We start from the raw sequence: 6,160 nt of genomic DNA on the forward strand, positions 1-6,160 counted from the left end.
AATGTGAGCTCATGTTGTCACCACCAAAGAAAACAGTTTTTTGGCCAGAAAACTCTTCTTTAAACTTCAATTACATGACTGCTGATTTAAATAACAGCATCTGAAACATACGTTCTGCCAACTTAGAATAATTTTAACTGTAAATAGTCTTGCAAAAATCCAAAGAAGCAGTGATAAATTTGGAAAAGCTCTAGTTCCGACCACTGAAAATAGGAATCAATGTTGAATTTGAGTGTGTTCTGTTTTTCCTCACCCAAACTCAGATATCAAGTTTAACTGTTCAAAGGGATAGAGCTGAACGGATCAAATTTTGGCCGTACTTTGATCTTCGAAAATATTAACGGGTTTCGAGAAAAAGAGGTTGACAAATTTGATTGTTGGGGCTTGGAGCAACGAATATGAAAGTGAGTCTTGCTTCAATTCGATGAAAAACGTGTTTTTTTTTCGAATCGCTTTTTACAAATTAGCTTCGAATGCAAATTGGTTTTGAGTGCTCAACTTTTGAAAATTCTGTCAGCACCCGCTAAAAATAATAAATTGTTAGAAATTTGAGTTTGGTTCTTCTCATGCACAGCAACTGGCTGCATTTTTTTCATTATCTTTTTTTTTCAGTTCAAAAACATTGCTAGATGCCTTATGGTGTCTGCCGTGAGGTACTGGGAGCGGTGGTGAAGTAATTACGTCTCAACCTCTCAATCGAAACGTCGAATGTTTGAGGCACACCTTGATCCGTTGAATTGTTTTTGTTGATGTAATTATTTTATTTTATGTGTTGATAATCTTTCATGTTTCTGAAATGCTTGTTTTGTTTTAGACAGTTTTGTGAAAGTTATTCAGCCATCACCAGGTATGTTTTCCGGCGTCATCAGGTAAAGTTTTCTACATCGGATAATAATGTGCTTTGCTTGGGAACCAAATTTTTCTCTGAACGGCGGAAAAAAGATTTTTACTACCAACGTCTTTGAGGTCGTTCAGAGCACTTTTTGGATGCCCACGAGAATATTGCATTTATTTGATTATTCAGTTTCTATGTCGCGCCAAATATGGTTCTTTGTTAATCATATGTAGCGCCATCATATATGTTTCCATGGTATCCATACGTCGCGCCATGCATGATACCATAGTAACGATACATTGCAAGCTTCCATGGTGACATATAAATTTTCAACATCCCTAGTAAAAGTATCAATATTGTTTAATTTGAAGTCCCCCATACTTTAAAAAATGTGGAATCATACGTCGCGTCATGCATGGAAAATGTGTTATTTTAACATAAAAATACGTCGGCAATTTTTCATGGCTTCCATGGAACCATGCATGGTGCGACGTATGGTTGCACATTTTGGTCAACCCGGGGTTGCTTGACGGTGAGGCAACATTACCCAGACCAGAAAAATAATGTAAGAAATTACAACAGAGGTTCGCCATGATGAGCTATACAGCATTTATGTTGGTTCTTTCCCGCGCGGTTACATAGTCTTAACTAGATCGTGCAACAAGTTTGAAGAAAAACACCTGAATATCAAAGTGTGAATATAGTTCTTGCTGCAAGGATCAATTTTGCAAATCATTGCGATGCCAAACTGTTCATTGGATAGGCGCACATTTTTGCGTCTGTATGTTCCTCGATTCCAGGGACAAGCCTTTAAACAGGATAAATTTTTGTCGGAACGATCAAAGAGAATGAAAGAACAAAAGAAGAACAAATGGAGCGTCCTTGTTGCGGAATCCGCTTACAATTCACAAAATGCAGATTTTTGCCTGGTAATGATTGTTCACAATTTCCCATAGAGCAACGACCTTGCAGTTTTGTGCCCCTAAAAAGTACACTGCATCGATTTGGCATATCATGGACTTGATGAATGACAAATGTTGTAAATTCGACATTTGAAATCTATTAAGTAACAGTGAGAAAAGAAAAAAGCGAATTTCCAAATGCACGCAGAGAAAACAACCAATTTTTAAACTTCTATAGTAAAAATTCATTTTAAGGAAATCAGAGCAAGCAAAGAGTTTCAGACATCCGCTGCAAAAACCTAGAACTTCTTCCAAAATCTCATTCTTTTTTCTCAATGACAGTATAAGCTTAGGCAAACTGTTGTTCCAACAATCGAAGGTGAGGATCTTATCACTTTTAGTCAAAAGAAGGTGCCACAAAAATTCAGGAGGCTAGTCGCTTATCTTTTTTGAATGATGCACTGCAGAAGAAATGGATAGAGTTCATTTAGTTATTCATTTCTTCCACTTTTTTCTTCAGACCCGGGATGACCAAAAATACTAGTCATACAATTTCCATATATGGAAAAATGCTAGTCATACACTTTCCATACAATTCCATACGTACAGAAAATTGCATGAAAGGTCTATGAGTAGCATTTTTCCATAAACCAAAAAATATTGCTTTTTTACATTTTAATTTCTCAAAATTTTTGGTTGTGTTCGTAAAACATGACATAAAACTTGATTACTCAAATGTGGTAACCAACGGTTTGGCCGTCTCGCATTAAAAATGCATTGGAAACAGCCAGATATGACTTACTCCTGTCTCAGACAAATAATATAACGAAAGTAATGAACTTTTAAATTTTGGCAATAATTTTCAAAGATGATTATTTCTAAAATTTGAATTTTTAAATTACCAGACATTGATCAAGGCAAACAAAAACATGTCATACAAAAGAAAGAGGAGTTTTAAGCGTTTTTGAAAAAAGTTATGGGGAGAAAATGAAAAAAAATCCAATATTAGTATATCCAGGACTACGTTATAGACAAAAAATTAAATTTTGCATGCAAAATTTTTTTTCAAAAAATGTTTGTTTGAATACGAAAATCAATTTGAGGTTGAAAAAAAACACAAAATTTTTTTCGGGGCAATTTCAAAAATACTTGAAAATACACTTTTTTCAAGTGTTGAAAAATACAAAATACTTGAAAATACACAATGAACTCTATCCATTTCTTCTGCAGTGCATCAATACAAAAATACTTTTTTCAAAAAATGTTTGTTTGAACGAAAATCAATTTGCAGTTGAAAAAAAAACAAAAATTTTTTGGGGGCAATTTCAAGAAAAATTTTTGTCGTCACCATCAAAAAAACGCTAGTCATACAATTTCCATATGTGGAAATTTTATGACTAGTGTTACTTTTCAGAAAACAAAAATAAAAAAAAGTCAAAGTTGGTTAGCATTTTTTTTCATACCATTTTTTTCCTTTTTTTATGAAGAGATACCAATTTCGATACCAAAACACTATAAAATACCTTTGAAATTCGATTTAACTCATTTTGCAAAAATGTATGAAATTTGTATGACTAGCATTTTTTCCATAGACTAATAGTATGAAGTTGTATGATTAGCGTTTTCGGTCTATGGAGGTCAACCCGGGGATCTCTTAGAAATTTCCGTTCATGGATGAAGTGTCAATAGACGTTGAAAAACTAGTTAGAATGATGTTTTTTGAGCTTTTGTTTTATTAAATAATTCGTTAATTTTCAAAATTCTTAAAAAACTTTGAATAAGACTCAGCGAAAATTATTTTCGTCACATTTAAGCCTACGCTCATCCCAACCTTAGAAAAATGAGCATAAATTTTCATGTTTGACCAATTTAACCAAAGACGTGAATAGTTTCCAGCGAAATCAAGAAAGTGAAAAAAATAATCAATTATTTTTTCAATTGCACAGAAGACATATCACTGAAAACTCTTTTGAATTTTGTGGTAACTACATGAAATTATTTCAGTTAAAATAGACCAATTAGCAGAGCTTCATACCATTTGCCACACACGCAGAACCATAACATTGCAAGCTAGTCGACTGGAAAGGAGACAGAATCTACCTCGAAAAGTCGAAAAAAATTAACTAATTTTTGAAAGAAAAAATATCTTGAAATTACCAGCGTTCTAGTAGTTTTCAGGCAAGTTTAGTCAACATTAATTCAGCCGACAGCATTTGTGTGCACGCCCATTGAGTCTAGACCGAATTATTGACTCAAAAATTTTCAAACCTCCACCCAAAGCACACACTGGCAGTAAGAATCTATGGCCGTTTTTCAATTGACGTAAAATAAGCGACTGATATTGCGTAACATTAAATATACAATTAAGCTAATAAAAGTTAAGACGAAAGCATTAAGGATGCTAATTTTTTCAGCGACTAAAAATAGAAAAAAAAAACGAATAAAGTGACAGCTGGTAAATTTGTAATTTAATGAATAAATCAAAACGACTTTCAATTATTATAATAATTATGAAAACTCAATTATTCATGCAGCGAAAAAATCAACAAAATTAGACAGATCAACAACTAAGTTTTTCTAAAATTTCGGAAGAGCACTGCATGATTAATACTACGTTACTTCACATCTTTTATAAGAATTTCAAAATTACAGATCTGTAATTTGGATCTCAAATAGAAATTTTCAGATTCAAAATAAATATAGATAACAAAAATTTAGATCTTAAATTAGATCTAAGAAACCCTTTCTTAGATTGTATTATATGCATTTCGAGCAAAAAACTGAATTTGCATTTTTTTTCATTGTTTTTGATATATTTAGTTATATTTAGACTAATTACCGGTAAAAAAAACTTCTGAATAGTTACACAAACATTTTTTCAAACTTAATCACTGTTACAACTGTTTTAAAAAGTTTTCAAAAAATGTTAGATCACCTATCAAATTTTTCTTCCGATGCGCTACTTATGCATTTTCAGATGTTTATTCCATGTAAGATAAACATATTTCAGCAGTGTCCGATGAGAGATTTTGCTAAGTACCTGCCAGCAGCTAGCAGAAGCTATAAAAACAGAACTACCTAAAATAGAAAAAAAATGTTTCAGAATCACTGATGTTTTCAGATCATGGATGACCATTAAAAAACCAAAATTTCAGATCGGAAATGAAGATCAGAAATCAATTTTTCAGATCTGAAACAACCAAAAAAAACAAGATTTTAGATCTTTTACAAAGTCCAAGCGTTGTTTTAACGTTTCGCAGCCTTTTTCAGAACTGAAAACGGTTATTTCAGATCTAAATTAGAGCATTTACTAGGTACGGGATTAGTTTATTTGAAATTTTCATAAAATCGAATGTCAGCACTTGATATGTACAGTGCGCGTCATTGAAAATCCACTGATTCAAATTAACTAAAAAAAATTGCGACAATGTTAACATTGTCGCAATTTTTTTTAGTTATTTTGAATCAGTGGATTTTGAATGACGCGCACTGTACATATCAAGTGCTGACATGCGATTTTCTAAAAATTTCAAATAAACTAATCCCGTACCTAGTAAATCTTCTAATTTAGATCTGAAATAATCGTTTTCAGATCTGAAAAGGGCTGCGAAACGTTAAAACAACGCTTGGACTTTGTAAAAGATCTAAAATTTAGTTTTTTTTGGTTGTTTCAGATCTGAAAATCAATTTCCGATCTTCATTTCCGATCTGAAATTTTGGTTTTCATGGTCATCCATGATCTGAAAACATCAGTGATTCTGAACATTTTTTTTTCTATTTTAGGTAGTCCTGTTTTAGTTACGGGATTAGTTTATTTGAAATTTTCATAAAATCGCATGTCAGCACTTGATATGTACAGTGCGCGTCATTGAAAATCCACTGATTCAAATTAATTTAAAAAAATTGCGACAATGTTAACATTGTCGCAATTTTTTTTTAGTTATTTTGAATCAGTGGATTTTGAATGACGCGCACTGTACATATCAAGTGCTGACATGCGATTTTCTAAAAATTTCAAATAAACTAATCCCGTACCTAGTAAATCTTCTAATTTAGATCTGAAATAATCGTTTTCAGATCTGAAAAGGGCTGCGAAACATTAAAACAACGCTTGGACTTTGTAAAAGATCTAAAATTTAGTTTTTTTTGGTTGTTTCAGATCTGAAAAATCGATTTCTGATCTTCATTTCCGATCTGAAATTTTGGTTTTCATGGTCATCCATGATCTGAAAACATCAGTGATTCTGAAACATTTTTTTTTCTATTTTAGGTAGTCCTGTTTTTATAGCTCTAGATAGGTAGTTCTGATTTTATAGCCAAACCAGTAATATCATGAGCGTTTCTCCACCTCAGTAATTCACAGCATTTGCATCCTCGGAGTTTTATCCAAAAACAGCGTGGTCGTAAGAAGGTTTTCAAATCT

Source organism: Symsagittifera roscoffensis, chromosome 4, assembly GCF_963678635.1.
Source record: "Symsagittifera roscoffensis chromosome 4, txSymRosc1.1, whole genome shotgun sequence".
Taxonomy (NCBI): domain Eukaryota; kingdom Metazoa; phylum Xenacoelomorpha; order Acoela; family Convolutidae; genus Symsagittifera; species Symsagittifera roscoffensis.